The sequence below is a fragment of the Agelaius tricolor genome, unplaced genomic scaffold (genome assembly GCF_023055355.1).
Source record: "Agelaius tricolor isolate 1412-34295 unplaced genomic scaffold, bAgeTri1.0.p SCAF_18, whole genome shotgun sequence".
In the NCBI taxonomy this organism is placed as follows: Eukaryota; Metazoa; Chordata; class Aves; order Passeriformes; family Icteridae; genus Agelaius; species Agelaius tricolor.
The window spans coordinates 8,226,050-8,243,548 of NW_027269278.1; the positions used below are offsets into that span (position 1 = coordinate 8,226,050).

The 17,499-nt window shown below is 45.9% G+C and overlaps 1 protein-coding gene across 1 annotated transcript in view; it reads right to left on the reverse strand.

Annotated features, from left to right (window-relative positions):
- The window catches only part of PDLIM4 (PDZ and LIM domain 4), a 246,788-nt gene that overhangs the window by 56,744 nt on the left and 172,545 nt on the right, over positions 1-17,499 (reverse strand). The window lies entirely within an intron of this gene.

Here is a 17,499-nt window from a genome sequence, read left to right on the forward strand (position 1 = left end):
AATTATAGATGTTAAGCACTCTTTTAAAAATTAAAAAAAGGTTTTCTATTGATGTATAAAACATAGAGGGTCAGTTCCTGATGTGCTGTGAGCCAGCATCAACCTTAGGACTTTTAACAAATGGCTGCTGTGCCCTGTCATGCTTGGGGACACTTCTATGATGCTTTGCATAAAACTTGGGTTTTCCTTGTTGGACACACAGTCCCTTCTCTGCTGACCCACTCACTAAAAGCCACAGGACATTTTAGGTAGATGTCCACAGACAATATCACGAGTTCCAGGTGATACATCCTGCAAAGATGCCCCCAAGTAATTTTGGGGTGTAGAAAAAACCTTTCTGGCCCATTGGATATGCCTGAGAATGAAGTTTCTGAGTGAGGCTGGGCCTAAATGGGGTTTACTTTGCTGAATGCTCTGAGGGGCCCCTAAAGACTTTGTACTGGCTCCAGTCCAAGCCACGTGAGCATTCCCGTCAGTGTGGCTTCTGGAGCAGCCAGGAACAGTAATGGATTGCTTGCAATATTTCCCAGGCATTTGCTTTATAGTCACTGAAGACAAAGTGTATTTGGTTTCTAATGAAACAGGGATGTTTCTCAGCATAATGAAGTTCCTGCCCTTGTTTTGCTTTTTGTAGCCCAGCATTACGTGACACATAAAACCACCCCATTTGTTTTGCATTGACTGGAAATAAATTCCCCCATAAGACCACCACTGAGCAGATATTATCACAGAGGCCAGCCCCACTCCACATTCCTGTCTCCCTGGACCCCCAGCCCTGGCTTATCTCGCTGCAGGGCATTAGTAGCTGGGTGATGCTGGTGTGTTCATGCAGTGTCCACCCCGTGCAGGCACAGCACACACTGCCTGGCATGGTGTAATGGTGTGTCCCATACAGGCACCAAGCCCCAGTTCTGTCAGGAATGTGTCACATTAAACAATGCCACAGCACATGTTTACTCCTAATTTCCATGGGCCTTTTTCAGCCAGATATGCCCCATGCTCTATCCCACAGTACAGCTGGATGTGTAAATGTCTGTAACATTTCTGGGTGAGTGCAAATTCATGTGCTTGTTGAGAATAGTGCTTTGTCTCATCCAGAAGCAAAACACAACTATATCATAAACCGTGATCATAATAAATAATAAATCATATGGTGAATAAAATCATATGGTGGGTGTGAGTAGGATATTCTGGAATGGAGCTTTTAGTGTAAGATTTTTTTGTGGCAATAGTTCCTCTTTCTATGGCTGAGAGAGTCAGGGTTGTTCAGCTTGGAGAAGAAGAGGGTCTAGGGAAACTCATTGCAGCCTTACAGTAGTTAAAGGATGTCCATTAAAAAGAGGGAGAATGACATTTTACAGAGGCAGATAGTGATAGGACAAGAGGAAGTTGTTTAAAATGAAGAGAGGAGAATTTTAGATTTGACATTAAGAAGAAATTCTTCCCTGTGATAGTGGTGAAGCACTGGCACAGGTTGCCCAGAGAAGCTGTGGCTTCTCCATTGCTGGAAATGTTTAAGGCCAGCTGGGTGGTGTTTAGAGCAACCTGCCCATGGCAGAGAATTAGAACTACATGATCTTAAATGTCTCTTCTATCTCAAACCATTCTATCATTCAATGATTGTGAATGATGGGGGGAGCTGTGGGGCTCCTGTGGGGCTGATGGTGGAGTGTTTTGTCACTGGGACAGCTCTGTTGTCCCTGGTGTGTCCCTTTGAGCCAGCTGCAGTCCTGGCTTTTCTTCCTGCCCTGCTGGAAGTAATTTAAGCCAGAACAGATGACAAACCTGGCCCCAGGCCGGAACTGGTATGTCCTCCTCCCTGGTGACTCCAGGGCCAACAGATGGAGACTGGAAAACTTGTGAGGTGGAGAGAAGGAAGAACTGTTTTCCAGGTTGCAAAGCTGAGACATGTAGAAATGAAGTGACCTGACAGAGGCCTTTGGGGACAAAAGCATGGTCCATGTCTTTCCAATTGCAGTCCTGTGAATTCATAGAAACCTATCCTTCCTCCTCCCTGCATCTGTCACTAGCAGAGCCTTTGGGAGGAGCAGCAGGACTCAGCCCAGAGGGAATGTGCTTGGAGAGGTTGGCAGCTCCTCTCAGTGCTGCCTGATCTTCCAGCTGGGTATTTCCAAAGCACACAGAGAATTAAACATGCTGTTGTGGATGTTTTCCCCACAGAGTCTGCTTGAAGAACTTACAGGCTGTGCAGGGTCTCCATTTCCTCCAGTGTCTGGAAGTCACGTTAGGAGCACCTGCTTCTCTTCACGGACAATAGCTAACACACAATCCTATATTTTGCTGCATTAAATGAAGGGATTACTCCCTAAAGGACCCAGTACAGAATTCCTGTGTTGTTAAAGATCTGCCAACATTTTATTCACAAATCCTTGGTTCCCACCGAAGTTAGTGGAAAGATGGCTTTTAACTTGCTGAGGCTGTGCTGGGGCCCTAAATGGAGTTCACTTCAGGATAACCCTGAGGAAACCTTTTTTTTTTTTTTTTTTTTAATGTGGAAAGAATCATATATTCCACTTGCTGTGATTGCCAAGGAAAAAATATTAGGGTTTTTTTTATTATTCTTTAGCTTGAGGCTTATTGCTTTTTTGCTCTTGGACCAGGTGCTCACAAATGTATGTAGGCTGGTCTACACTGTTGGTATAGTGCTACTATTAATAACAACCTGACCAGAAAAAATAATCTGATCCTGTTAAGAAACGTCTTACATATTTCTCAGTGTATTGTGTGTATCTTGAGTTGAATCCAACCAATCTTGATGAATTTGTGTTTGACTACTAAATCTGCAGCTGGAATTAAATTCAGGACAACAGCAATGTCCTACAGAATCTGAGTTTCTAATAAATTAATGTAAATGTTTCATTTAAATGAATGCATCTTCCACTTGGATATATTTTTTTTTTTACTTTTGAAATAGACTTAGAGGATTGTAAGATTTGCTCTTTATTTATTAATTCATTGAGCCTAACCAGCAAAATGTTTGCCTTTTTCTGTGTGACAGGAGCCAAAAAGAAGGACGTGATAAGTCTCAGACTGCAGCATTTTGGGTATCAGAGGCTGTTTTTACAGCAGAGGACAAGTTCAGGTTGCCATCAGAGTTGTTTATTAGGAATCCTGCCAATTAAATGCTGAAGATAGGCTTTGTGTTTACATCACTTGGTTGTACTGGGCTGTGCTCACCCTGGCTAAACACTGTTTATTTTCAGCTGCTGCCCTCTCCTCCCCTTCCAGCTGTTTGAATTGCTGTGCCCCAGCGTGAAATGCATGGAGGCATTTTAGCCAGAACCCCCAAATTCCTGTCACCACCTTCACGGTGGTGGCAGCTGTGAGTCCTGGCTTGGAAGAACAACACTGAGAGGCTGGAGCCAGCAGTGCTGACCTTGGCTGCTGAACCCTGAGGAGCAGTGCAGGGAGCAGCTCCTTCACTGCCCTTCCCTGTGGCTGGAAAGTGCCCGTGGAGTTAGTCACTCCCACAGCTCCTGTGAGCAGCTCACTCAGCCTCTTTGCTTGCTTTAGTCTGGAGAGTCCCTCAGTTAATGAAGCTTTGCCAATTTGTCTCAGCTCACTGCTGGCCCCACGCAGTGACTTGCTGCTAATTATTTCTCTGAGGAATCAGAGGTGGTTCTGACATGTGGATTTTTACTGGCACAGACATCACAGGAGTCTGGATTCCATTTCACCCAGGAACCCAGACATGACAGAGGGGACAGGCCCAGACAAGAGCCCCAATCAAGGAGAGTGTCCATCTGCATGGGAAACAAGCAGGCTCCTGAAAGGAGCCCAGTGGGTACACCAGTGGGGACAGGACAGATTGAGGAGGGCAGAGGTGCAGGGGGCCCCAGCTGCTTGCCATAAAGAGCAGGGAACACGTCCTCACTTGTCACCACTCCTCTCTAGAGTCAGCATCCTTGTCAAAGGGAGTTTTCTGGCTCTGCTGCAAACATCCCCTTGTGCAAAGACTCCACACAGTCAGGCTGCTCTGTGTTGTGCCCAGTGCAGGATGGTTGTGCAGGGGCTGAGGCAGGTCACAGCCCTTTGCCCTGCCTCCTTCTTCCTCTCCCTGTGGGACACGTGGCTTCCTCCTGAGAAAGCCAAGGAATGATTTGAGTTGGAAGAGACCTTAGAGATCACCTCAATCCAAGCCCCCTGCCATGGGCAGGGACACCTTCCACTACTCCAGGTTGCTCCAAGCCCAGTTCAACCTGGCCTCCCCACTTCCACAGGGATGGGACAGCCACAGCTTCTCTGGGTGACCTGTGCCAGTGCTTCAACACCCTCACAAGAAGGAATTTCTTCCTAATATCCAATCTAAAGCCAACCTCCATCAGTTTGAAGCTGCTCCCCCTTGTTCTGTCACTCCAGGCCTTTGTCCAAAGCCCCTCTCCAGCTTTCCTGAATCCCTTTAGGCACTGAAAGGGGCTCTAAGGTCTCCCTGGAGCCTGCTTTTCTCCAGGTCGAACAACCCCTGCTCTCCCAGCCTGTCCTGAGAGTAGAGGGACTCCAGCCCTTGGAGCATCTTTGTGACCTCCTGTGGACCTCCTCTAACAGATCCATGTCTTTATGTTGAAAGGACCTACACCTATGTTCTCATTTCCATCCTCTGCAGGAGCAGAGCAAGGCTTTCCCTGCTTCTGCTCTGCACCCTGGTAATTCCCAGCAGCTGTCCCTGGGTCCCAGCTCCCTGCTTTGTTTTCCAAACTGCTCCTTAATAAAGTCAGGAACACTTAGAGAGGCAGAAATGCACTTGACTCCACCTCCAGACAATATCTTAGGAGCACTGGGACCTTATTTCTGCTCTCTGAAGTGGACAGCAGATGTGAGCAGGGACTTCAAGCTCTCCTGATAATTTAGTGTAATAATAGTGTTAGCAAGAACCAAATTGCTAACTTGGTTGTGAATAAAAATAATCACCCTGCCAGCCCATTGCCATGAAAACTCTAAGAGCAATGAAAACAGACTGGTCTGGAATGAAACCCGCTCATTGTATCAGAAGCATCTTGTGCATATTCATTGCCAAGTATGTTGGCTTTTGGGTTGTTTGACAAAATATGGCCTCAGCTGCTCTCTGCTGCTTGGCACCATGTCAGGAGAACATGGAAAATAGGGAATCCTATTCCACAGACTTTAAGAAAGAAGGTGAAAAAAAAAAGGAAAAGAAAGACAATGGGTATTTTATATACATTTTAAATATTTTTTTATAGTAGCAATGATGCAAGCAAGCAATTGGATGGATTTTGTGTGATTTTTATTTCCTGGCTACAAATGGGATTTTTTTGTGGGGGAGAAAGTTCATAAAGCCTCTCTGCTATTTGTCCCTTTGACCTCTGCATTACCCCAGCTGTGGCTGGGATGACAGATATACATCCATGCAGTTGGAATTGGGAGGTTAAAAGGAAAAGTGACTCATTTAGTATGAAACCCCCAGGAAAAAATCCCTTCAGAACAATAGAGATGTTAGACCAGCAGCTGAATTTTGGTCAGTTGCTGGACTGACTGATGGGTTAGTGCTGTGCATCCATGGCTGCATTGGGGTGGGCTTTCTGGACTAACTCTTTAGGGGCACAGGATGAGTGGGGAGCAAGCAAATCCTATCTGCACAGGTCCTGCCAGGACACACAGCATGGTGCTGGAACAGAAGCAGAGCTGGATGTGAGAGGACTGAAGGAACCCTTGTTCTGTGCCTGCTGTGGGGGAGGCCCCAGCTGGTGAGGATGTGTGTCATGCAAGCTGGTCCTTTTTAGGGCAGAGACACAAAGCAAATGGACTTTGACAGTTTTTCATTGACAATTCCACTTTTTGAAACACCGGGCATGATCTCTCAATTTCTGTGGTTTGTAACTAGTGCTTGAAATCAGGCTTTTCCTCTCTGTGCTTTTGGGTTTTTTTGAATCTGTTCTTTAGGGAGCAAAAGTGGCATTTACAGCTCTCTCTGTTTAAATCAGTTTTATTATAACCACTCTGAGGACAGCTTAATCCTCTTGGTCACAGTTCTGTGCTGGGGATGTGTCATGTTATAACACATTCCCAGCTTAGTGGAGGAGGGAGCATCTTGGACTAGAGAACTATCCCAAGACAGGTATTCATCACTTTTCATGCTATAAATGAATGGATTGGAAACAGAACTGCAAGGGCAGAACTGACCACTATCACTTCCATTTGATTTACACCTTTTAATCCATTGTTTTCAATGCTCTGTCCTGATGTAAGGCAGTTCTCAGCTGCCTGAGCAGCCTGGGCTTAGGTACCAACATGAGAAGGAGCCTCATGGGCTCTGCCTGTCTGCCCAGCGTGGTGTTAGGATGTTACCACCATATCCTGGATCTCTGTAAAGCTGATCCTTTAATTTGTAGCTCTGTTTGATCCAACACTTAGAGTATTCTTGCCTACCCATATGCTTGGATCCCCTTGTCAATTACAGACAGAGCCCTCTGTCCTGGGCACAGGGAAAATTGCATGTTAAGATGGAAAATACCGATAATGTTGTTGAATTTTGTTGCTGTGGGAACAGGAGCTGCCCTTTGTGAAGGATGCCCAGAATTCTGTCTTTAAACAATGACATGGAAAAAGAATGAGACACAGAAGGCCAAGAACTGCTCTGTGGGTTAGTTTTCTGTTTCTTTTGACCTTTAACTATAAATTGTCCCTCTTATGACTGTCTCATAATATAATCTTCTATTGCACATAATTTTTCATGCTCTTGCATTAATAAATGGGATGATGTATTCCCCTTCTTCTCTCTCTCTGTGACCTTCTGTGATTAAAATACTTTGTTGAGAGATGAAAGATACTATTTGCTTTCAGCCCAGATAAATATCTTGTGTTAATGCACTAATGCATGAGCATCTGCAGTCTGCACCCAGATGTCAGCTGTGATGGCTTTTTATCTTTCAGTCTGATGACTGGGTTGCTTTTATTTAGGAATGAGTAGTATTCAAAGAGGAGGTGAATAATTCTGTGGTTAATGAGCACATCTGGAGCTATAAAAAGCCAAGCTATGAAGGAGTAGGAAGGTCAAACTGCTCCACACATGTCCTGCAGACAGCAGGCCTCTGATGAGCTCCCTGGTACTCATGGAGATACTTTAAATAGCCAGAGCTGATTCCCATCAATGCTGACAGAATGGAGCTCAGTGTTGTCATACCCAACTCCAGACCCAACACTCTCTGTCTCCAAAGTCCTTTTCCACCACTGGGAACCACCCTCTGCTAATGTAGAGCTGGTTTGATGTGTTTAGAACAAATTAAGTTCCACAACTTTGCAGCCAGGCCATGGCAAGGAGCCAGTTCCCATAATTTCTTCATTGGGGCATTTCCACCTGCACAAATGAGAGGCGGGTCAGTGCAAGGCCTTGATGCTCCAGTTCAGCTGCCATCCCAGCTCTGTCAAGGCACAGAAAACACCCAGCAAGCAGTGGGTCCCAACGAGGCCCATGATGAACCCTCAAAAGGTTCATCAAAGGTTTCTTCAAAGCTGCTGGGAGTTTGGTCTTCTGCTGGCTTACAGCATGCACATCTGTGATGTATCCCCAAAACACAGGGCCAAACACCGTAGCTGTGGAGGAGGAGGAGCACAGAGCTTGTGTCAGCATACAGGAGAGGTTTCCAAGGCAGGGTGGGGTGATTACACCATGAGTCCCTCGGCCTGGAGCCCGAGGCTGTGACAGGCGCTGAGCGAGGCCTGGGCCCCTGAGTCAGCCTTATCAGCGGGGCTGTGCCCCAGGGAGCAGCTCAGGGATGTTATGGATGGGCCTGTCAGGGCCTCCCGGCACGGCCTGCCAGCACCAGGCAGCGTCACAGCTGCTGGCCCCTTTCCACAGACCTTTGGAGAATGCTTTTGAAAAATGGTGCAGGGAGGTTGTATTAAACACACTGCCCAGCTGACAGGAGTGTCTGCTCAGCACCAGCTAAATTCCTGCTGTATTTTTAACCTGTTCATTGCCCATTGCACTGGGTACCTGTGTTAGCTGTCAAGAGCTGCGTTAAATTTCTTTTGTACTTTGTCTCTCAGGAAGGATTTCAGCCCTGGATGCTCTGCTCTCTCCCAAGGGGTGGGAGTTACATACAGAGTGTGTGTTTTGGGCTCTGCTCATGCTGAGCAAGTGGCTGATGGTGACCACCCTCCGGGAGAGAAGGGAAGGTCTGAACCAGAGCAGGGGGCAGTGGATCCCCCAGCTCAGTGATGCTCCAGGATGAACACAGAGGGTGTGCAGGAGACCCCATTCCTTCTCCCTCTGCATGATTGCTCTCTGCTTCCTTCACACCTTCCTTCCACAGCCAATCCAAAATCAAGGCCAGGAGGAGGAGGAGGAGGGAGAGGGTTCTGGTCAGCTCACAGTCAAAAGAGGCATTGGGATGCAGGGAAATGTCCAGGCAGTTATAGGATGAACTTTGGTCTCTACTCACTTTGCCTTTCTTGAGAAAGTGTCTCTAAAACTATGAAAATAAACAGTCTTGCTGTGTCTCAATTGTCTTTTCACCCAACAGAGTCTGTGATGCAACTCCTGGCTCACTGGTGTGAGGTCAGACACAGAGCAGCTAACGCTGACATCCTGCTCACCTGAATTCCCACCCAGAAAGTGATGTGCAATTTAAGTAAATTAATTTAGAAAGAGGTTCCCTCAGGCTACACAGTTTCTGTGGGTGCCTAGGGAGCTATGCCAAGGGGAACTCATTCTTTCCTGCTCATTGTTTCACTGCTGGCCTGTCAAAGTAGAAACAAAGGCTACATTTAGCAGGAGCTATGACAGCAAGTGATGCCATCTGGACCTCATTCTGCTTGTCCCAGTGATTCACAGGGGCTGTCACAAACCACCCTCCCTTCATGGCCAGCAGATTTCCCTTTCAACTGAATCAAAATGATTCTGTCAAGATAAGGAGAGTAACAATGGCATTACCTATCTGGATGGCTGAAAGCCTATTATTAATCTCGCTAATTCTATGTTTCACTGTCAAGCTGCTGAGTCAGTTACTGGTCTGTATTTGTGTATATTTAATGCTTTTAGGGATAAAGACAAGATCCTCGGGTTTTGCAGAACACAATTCCATTCTTTTACTTTAAAGTAGTCATGGCACACATCCTAAATACAGAAATATCCATTGTTTTCCAATTGGGTTATAACAGCACTGTTTGAACTGTTGAATCTAATTTCTGGGTTTTTTGCTAGTTACTTTGTTACTACCCAATTATATGTGGCAGATGCTGGTATCGTGTTAGATTTGTGTAATGAATAGTGAAATATATTGCTTACATGTGTAGCCACAATATGTTAGCAGAATGTGAGTTTTTATGTCAGTTTGATGTGAGGTAACAAGTACTTCAGTATTATCCCATGCTGCTTCCTTGGCTAGCCAAGACTCTTCACTTCGAGGGTAATAACCATTTTACCACAGCCATGTGGAGTTAGTACAGCTACCCACAGGGGGGAATGGACTTTTTCTGAGTGCCTACAGCAAGAGGAGTGTTGTGAGGATACCAGTTGTGTGTTTTTCTGGGTCTGGATCGAAGGCACTTGAGGCAGTATTTTGTTTTTGGACTCAAGTGTTTATTATTTCTTATCAGCAAAACAGTCTCACTACTGTGAGTTTGGCAGCTTTCTTTTAGAAGGTACAAAATGGCCAACAATCTCTTGTTACAAGGTCTTTTAAGACTATCCAGCTAAGAACTGACACCTGGATTATTTTCCCTTTTAACCCAATAATAATCCCAGAGAGCCCCCAACGTGGACTTTTCTGCCCAATTACAGAATGCCACCTAAACCCATGAAGAAGAAGGAAGAAGAAGCATGAAGAAGAAAACCAGGAGGACGCCCTGTGCCCTCCATCTTGCTCCCATCCAAAACATGCTAAAAATCCCAAAACCTCAATTTCTCACCAAGTGATACACCTACACTACTCTCTATAATCTATTTCACACTTTTGTGGATTTTAATCTATCTTGAAGTCTAGGAAACTTTCTCCATGAATGAGGGTCAGAGTCAGTGCTCCCCTGGGGGTCAGGGCACCCCAGAGCAGACAGAGAAACATTCTCAGTGCCCTGGGTTTCCACAGAGTGTTTATGATTTCGATGTTCAGTCTCAGCCTTGGAGGCTTTAGGCTGGAAATGGATGCACGGGAATGCAGGATTAGAGAAGGCACACAGCCCCTCAGCCTGCTCCAGAGGTGAAGCCGATCCTGGACCCGGCTGATCGTGGTGAACCCGGCTGATCGTGGTGAACCCGGCTGATCCTGGACCCGGCTGATCGTGGTGAACCCGGCTGATCCTGGACCCGGCCGATCCTGGACCCGGCCGATTCTGGAGCCGGGCTCCGCGTGCTCCCTCCCGGCCGCTCCTGGAGCCGGGCTCCGCGTGCTCCCTCCCGGCCGCTCCGGGAATCGCAGCCCGGCCGGGCGGAGCCGGAGGCAGAGCCGGTGTCCGGCCCGGGCACAGGGTCCGGCTGTCGGTCACCGGTGCGCGGCTGGGCTGGGCTCGGGGGATGGCGAGGCGCAAGCAGCCGGGCTCACACAGATGATGCACAAAGCCTAGAGCGGCGTTCTGTCCCGTGGGGAGGGTGGGTGAGCGCTCTGGGCAGCAGCCAGGGCCTGGGGCAGAGCAGCTCCAGCCTTCCTTCAGGAAGGGATGGCAGCTGAAGCGCCTGGTGAGGACAGAGCCCAGGGTGCCACCGAGCTGGAGCAGCACGAGGTGAGCATGGCTCCCTGCGTGCCGGGGAGCTGGGGCCAGGGCCTCACCGAGGCTGCTGCAAACTGCTCCGGGAAAGAAACAGTGCCACACCGAGGCACCAAAAGTCACCTCGCACAGCCACATGGCTCTGTGTTTAACAGGACACAATTCTTTAACAAGAGTGCACAACACTCAGGTACAGCATGGGATTTTTGGGGTTGTCCTGTGGAGGGTCAGGAGCTGGACTCCATCATCCTTGTGGGTCCCTTCCAGGTCAGGATATTCTATGATCCCAAGGGATTCTATAATTCCAGTAGCCCAAGAATGAATTTCTCGCAGCAAAATCATCCTGAAAGGGCAGTTCCAGGCATGAGACCCTGCTGGGAGCTGGGCAGCCATAGCCGCGTTCCCGGCTGCCCTTGGCAGCCCATGGGCAGCAGGGTGCAAATGTAAATATGTAAATGTGTAAATGTGTGCAGCAGGGTGTAAATGTAAATGTGTAAGTGTGTGCAGCAGGGTGTAAAACCACGGCAGCAGAGCTGTGCCACAGGCTACACCCTTCAGGAAGACTGAGCACAAATACTAGCTCTGCCCAGGGTGAGTCATTTCATTTTTGACTTCCCAAAATCATTACAGGGACAGCAAGTTAGGGCACAATGTCAGGGTTGGATTTTTTAAATTATTTTAAAATTATTTTTAATTAATTAAAAATAGCTTCATCTCTTGGGACCTGAAACTTTGCTAATTAGGGTCTCTCTCCAGAAATTATTAGGAGTTTACAATCTGTATAAGCTGAGGATTTTTCTGTAGGGCCAAATTTATTTACCTTGTGATAAATTTTCTCTGTCACACCCATACAATTCAGCACAAGCCAGATTGAGCAGAGTAAAAATGAATATTTATTTTATGATCTTTTAATGAGTTTCTTGAATTAAAAATGAGAAAATACAATTTAATTTTTTTCTGAATTTCCATCCAGCTCTACAGCAAGTAAAAAAGTCAAGGGACATTTTTATGTTAAAGCAAATATTGTCATTAGCCTCTTTGTTGCATTACATATCTTCCAAACATTTTATTTTTCTGTTTTGACCATGGAGCTTTAAATCTTCATTAACCAGAATAGCTCAGTTCAGTAATTGCTCAACAGAGGTGAAGACATACATAAGAAAGAGCAGATTAGAACATAAAACCACACAATTACATCATTGCAATTATATCAGGAGTTATGAAAATGCCTATAAAGAACACTGGAATCTGTTCAAATGTCAGAAATTGTTAAATGTCTATACTCTTTACAGATATGCAATTTCATTTCTTGCAATGGCAGTTTAAATCCATTGCCTTTCTACTTTTTTTTTTCTCTTCTTCTTGATGATTTTCTAATGTACAGGAAGAACACAGCCCATACTGATTTAAGCTCTTTGAGTTATTTAAATGTGCTTAGAAAATGTGGAGCTGAAGATGCTTCCCCACACACTATTTACTGCAGAACCAGTCATTGTGGGAGAAACGTCTGCCTCTGCACTTCCCCAGATCATGCAAAAAATGAACTTGTGTATCTTATCACAGGCAGAGCAAGAAAAACCATTTGCTCTTGAATAACACCAGCAAATGAATGGTGTGACTTTACCTATGGAGTTGTAGCATGGGTATATGCAGAAGATGTATTTTCCCTTCCAGCAGCTGTAGTGAAAGGAGTTCACTGCCTTATTTAATACCTCTACATGAATGCTCATGCTCAGGTATTCACTGTTTACTTATGCTGAGTATACAGTGCACACACTGTGCCTCTTCTTCTGCCTGGGAAGGAATAAAGATCTACTGTTCAAGTCAGACAAATATTTTTAAAATGAAGCTATGTGCCAGAAAGGATTTCAGGAACTCCAGAAGTTAACAATTCCACCACTGCATTTTGCTGTGCAGATGTTGCTGCTCAGAGGAAGGATCAGGACTCATGGTGCCAGGGTTGCCCTGACTGAGCACTGAAATGGGAATTCAGAAAAGACACTTTGCAGGAGCAGCCCCAGATCAGGTAGGAGAGGAGGCACCTCTGGAAAGAAGACTGACCCTGTCCCCCTCTGGTCTGCGTGGCTGTGCATGAACCATGAATGATAAACACTAATGAAGGGATGTTACGTGAGAGTTATGAGAAGCTAAAAGATAAAATATTCTGCATTTGGAAGAAAGATATGTTTGCTTTGCTTGGCTGGCTACTGGCAGGACTGGAGGTCATGAGTCTGTCAGAGTAGAACTTACACCTCTGATCAAATTTAGGATGAATACTGTCATCCTTCCTAGGATCTCAATTCTAAGATCTGAGATTTCAGAATCTCAGCACAAAGCTAATGAGCCCTCTGCACAAGCATTTTTCATCAGCTGGGTTTTTCTTCCAAGGTGTCTGTAGATTATGTTGTGTGCAAAGATGGGATGTGAAAAGCCAGCACAGGCTGATGCTGAATGAGTGAGGACACGGAGCTGAGAGTGCTGGAGCCAGTCAGCAGTGAAACCATGGAGCTTGCAGGCAGCATTTGCCCAGGCTGCTCTCTTTAGTACAAAAACCCAGATGCAGTGACCCTTTCTCCATGTGAGGAATCTTTTTTGGATAAATATACCTCAGTTCCATGTGGAAAACCCACACACATAGCAGGAGCTATGCCCAGCAGATGATTGCCACCTAAAGTGCAGTGACTGCAAATTACCATCTCTCCAGAGAGAAATACTTCATCCTGGTCTGACTTCAGACTGATTCAATATGGTTTTTTTTTAAGGTCTGCTTTTTCATTCACTAATTAGTAGCCTAAATAAAATAAAGAGATTTTTGTGGGTTTTTTCCATGGGTTTGTAATGTCTTTTACCCATATTTCTTAATGACATCTTTCTCTAAACCTAAAAAGAATAATGTGACTGGCTGGCCTTTCCTATTTCTGGATTTGATTTATGCTGCAGTCTGTGAAGGAATGACTTACAGAGCCTTTCCACTGGCTGCATAGCCTTGTACAGAATCTGTGTTGAAATCCAGGGCATGCACAGAGAGGCCTGCCCAGTGCAGTGTGGGATGACCCAGTCCTCTTCCACATTCCCTCTCAGAATTTATTATGCAGGAAATGTGCTTCTCCTCCACAAGCCCTTGTGTTAAATGTGTCACAAGCTTAAATCCCTTGCAGTTTGCTTTCTGAGCTTCAGGCAGGGTCATCTGTCTGTGTTACTTCAAAATCTTCATTTGTTTTAGTGAAAGTCACTGCTCTGTGGAGAGCACAAGGGTTGGGCTCAGAGGTGCCTGCTTGCAGCCACCCAGGTGCATTCCACTTCACTTACACCCCAGCTGTGGTGACACAGGGAGATGGGAATGTGTCTTTCTGCACAAATCAGCATCTTCCTCAGGCTCCAGCCATTTAGGGCATTTCCTTCTTAGTTCAAACAGAGAACACAGGGTGATTCATCATTCCTGCTAGCCAAGTTTACAAAAGAGTTTATTCATTTGCTGAGGCAGGGGCCAAGTTTTGATTAAAAACCATGAAATGTGAATATGGTTTAAAAATATTTCAGCCTGGACACTGCCTCCTTTTCATGCAAATGATGGAAGTCATAGTCCTCAGAGCTGTCTACCCTAAATGCTCCCTGACAGATTTCAAGGGACAATATCAGAACATCTTTTATAAAAGCTGCCTCATGTCCTGCAAGCCCCTTAGATGCTTAGCAGGGACCGCAGTCTGCATCATTACATCCCCTGATTCTTTCGAGCATCCCTGGATAATTTGGAAAATCTAATTAAAACATGAGCAATGCAATTTTAAATAAAAAGGGGAGAATACGTGTCTTTTCCCATCCCTGCAGTCAGACCCCTCAAATTCTGTATAGGTGCACTTGTACAGTTTTAAATAAGCCAGTCAGGCAATTACCAGTTTTTTCTGTGTTTGCAGAAGTTTAAATGGCCTTGTGAATGTGCAGCTGGGCATGGCTCAGAGCCCTGCCAGACCATAATTATGTTGAATGGGAGCAGGAGCTGTCAGGTCCCTCCCTGGGAGGATCCTGGTGAATCCAGCTTTAGTGTGCCAAGCCTGGCACAAGGACAGCTGGAGGTCCTGCTCTGTGTGCCAGACCTTTCCATCTGAACACTGTGTGTTTATCTCACCTCTTGTCTAGATTATCTGCAGCAGAATTTAAGGCATAAATCCCATCCTTTCACTTCTCTCTGTTGTGCTTCAGTGTCCCCAAGGGGTGCAGCCTTGAATAACACTGAGTTATTCATGACTGCCTGCAGCCTCCCTGTCTGCTCAGCTCAGCTGTACCAGCACTGGGGTGGCTCAGGGCCTCACAGGGCTGACTTCCCAAAACAGTCTGTCAGCAGAAAGCCTTCTGCCCATTCCAGGAGAATCCTGGCACGAGTCAGACTGCTCAGGAAACCTGCAGAGCAGGAGCTTGTTTGCAGCCAGGGTCTCTGAGTTTTGTCAGAGGACAAAGCATGGTATAGTTGATACCTCTGTGTTTCACACACTGGGTTTGTTTAGCCTGTGCAGGCAGCCCCATGCAGAGACACCTGAGCTGGCCTGGGCTGGCTGCTGGACAAAGTTACCTGCAATCAGGACAGCAGATGCCCAGTGGGGAGCAGTGGGGCATGTAGAGCAGTGGGCTGTGTAACCTGATGTAGCTTTTTGTAGCTGCTGTACACAGGGTGTTGTTCCAAGAGGAAGATGTACTCAGTCTGTTCATGGTGAGGTGTGTGTGTGTCTGGCCACGTTGCCTTTTTCCAGTGTTCCCACCTTCTTGTGATGGGGATGTTTCTCTAACGCTCCAAGGGTTTGATTCAGGATGGCTTCCTGACAAATACTCAGGAATTTTGGTGTTTGGAAATGCTCTGTGATTTTGCTGTCGGGTACCTGACAGTGCCAAGCCCTCAGGTACATCTGGAACAGGAGGCTTGTCCCAGTCCATGTACCCTTCCCTTGCCTCAGAAGCCCCCTGGCTTTTGCCCATCATCAGCAATACAGTTTGTATTTCCTTTGGTACACCAAATCCTCAGCTTGTGAAATCCACCTGTACCCAGGAAGGCTAAAAATCAGGTGATTCTTCAGCAGACAGCACCTCTACAGCATGGCACAATCTTTTATCTACAGCTGATGTAAAGACATTGCTCAGACTTCTGGCTGGATCTTTGAACAGCAGACACTGGATGTTGGCATGCCTTGACTTTTGGCTTCCATCCTTGCTTTTCTAGGATCTGGTGTGATTATTTTTTCATTCATGAAACAAAAAAGGAAGCGCAACAGACACAGCTAATTTTAGAATTCGTTCCTCTACAAGGCCTTTTTACACATGTAAGTTTTAGCTTCAGTTTCAGGGAGAAACCTGAGCTCTGCTGAGGTCAGAAAGAGTTGTTTTCCAGGCATATTCCTGCCTCCTCTGTTCTGACTCACTGCATTGTTTTATGGGAAATCCTATATGGCATGACATAAGTGCTCTTCACTTAATTTTAATATTTCCTCTGCCTAGGTCTTGACCAAGCCCTTGTAATATGAGAGACAAGGGGGCATCCAAAAATACTTGTGTGCACTTTCTGCAGACAAGCTCTCTGCAAAGAGATTTTTACTTGAAAGGAATGTAAGGGCTTCAGACACCCACAGGATGCTTGATTCTCCTGGTTTTAAAGCAGATCTCCATGTCATAGCTCTCCAGGTTCAGTTGTTCTTCTCACATATTCTCACTCCTCTCTCTGTCTGCAGTTGTGCAGGGCTTTTTTCCCTTTTAAAGTACATCAATACAGCTGCTGTTGCCAGTGGGCTCAGCATAGTCCCACAGCAATGGACAATTGGCTCCATCAGGCATGGGGGGAAGCTTCCAGCAGCTTCTCATAGATGCCACACCTGCAGCCCCCCACTACCAAAATGTTGCCACACAAACCCAACACCTCTACAAAAACATATTTTAAATTCTTCCTACTAAAAGAGGAAAAAAAGATCTGTATCTCCCTAACAAAAGAGCAAGAAGTCTGTAGTAAAAATAGGTTAAAAAAGAAGCATCAGAACTGAGTAAGATATCTGGCTCTGACTCATGTCATTGGGTCTGAAGACTAATGGTGTTTTAACAGTCTCTAAAATGTACTAATGTCTTTAATGCCATCACAGACTCACAGCTTGTTTCTCTCATGGATAATGACGCATTCATTTCTGAATTCACCCAATAAATGTTAATGTACAAAGTGTATGTATGTGGAACATATGGAACTGTGTTAGTATGCTCTGGTGTCAGGACAGCTGGACCCTTTTATTATGGTTTATGATATTAGCAGTTGTTGAAAGCCTCAGTGAAATTGTCCCCTTATGTTAGATATTTATTTCCCTATTTTCTATTTTTCTTATGGATTGTGCTTTGGTGAGTCATCTACCAAAACCTTGTGTTTGCAGTTGTAGTTCACTAGATCTCTCTTTAGAAAATGGACTTGTGATGGAGTGAATTTGGAAAGCAAGAGGTAGCTTGTTCATGGTGTTTTGCTTGGTCTAATTGGGTTTCTGGTTCTATTTAATATTGGAAAGATGTTATTTTTGGTAGAGGTGACTGTTAGGATGATTGGCAATAATGATGGTCACTCAGAATTAGTGTGAATACTGGTTTCTAAAGAGGAAACACAGTAAATTAGACGTTCTGGTGGGCTGGGGAATGATTTTCTCTTTGTTTCAGCTCTACCCGTGCCCGTGTCGGGTTCATCCTCGCCCGAAGCGGTGCCGTGGTCCCGGGAGACCCAGTGGGGCTCCGGCTGCTCCTTCCCTCGGCGGAGCCCAGGCCAGGTGAACCCATCACCTGCTCATTCGGCCGTGCCACGTTCCGGCA